The sequence below is a fragment of the Corvus brachyrhynchos genome, unplaced genomic scaffold (assembly GCF_000691975.1).
Source record: "Corvus brachyrhynchos isolate BGI_N302 unplaced genomic scaffold, ASM69197v1 scaffold47, whole genome shotgun sequence".
In the NCBI taxonomy this organism is placed as follows: Eukaryota; Metazoa; Chordata; class Aves; order Passeriformes; family Corvidae; genus Corvus; species Corvus brachyrhynchos.
Window position 1 is genome coordinate 717,559 of NW_008239292.1, and position 405 is coordinate 717,963.

Here is a 405-nt window from a genome sequence, read left to right on the forward strand (position 1 = left end):
GGCCAGGGGCCCGGCGCGGCGGCTGCTGGTGGCCCTGGCCGTGCTGGCCCTGGGCCGGGTGGCCCATCGGCTGCTGGGCCCATCTGGCAACCCATTTGCAGGACCACCCCTGGAGCCACCGCGGCCACTGGTGACTGACCAACGCACCCGGGACAGGGTCCTGAAGCGGGGTGAGTGTCTGTCCTGTGTCTGTGCGTCCGTGTGCCCATCCGTCCTGTGGAATACTGGTTATGCAGGGCTCAGTGTCCCCTGCCGGTCACTGTCACACGGGTGTGCACAGGGTTCAGTGCCCAGCGCGTGCCGGACCAGCTGGATGCCGTGGTCATCGGCAGTGGCGTAGGGGGCCTGGCGGTGGCCGCCACCCTGGCCAAGGCGGGCCGGCGGGTGCTGGTGCTGGAGCAGCAC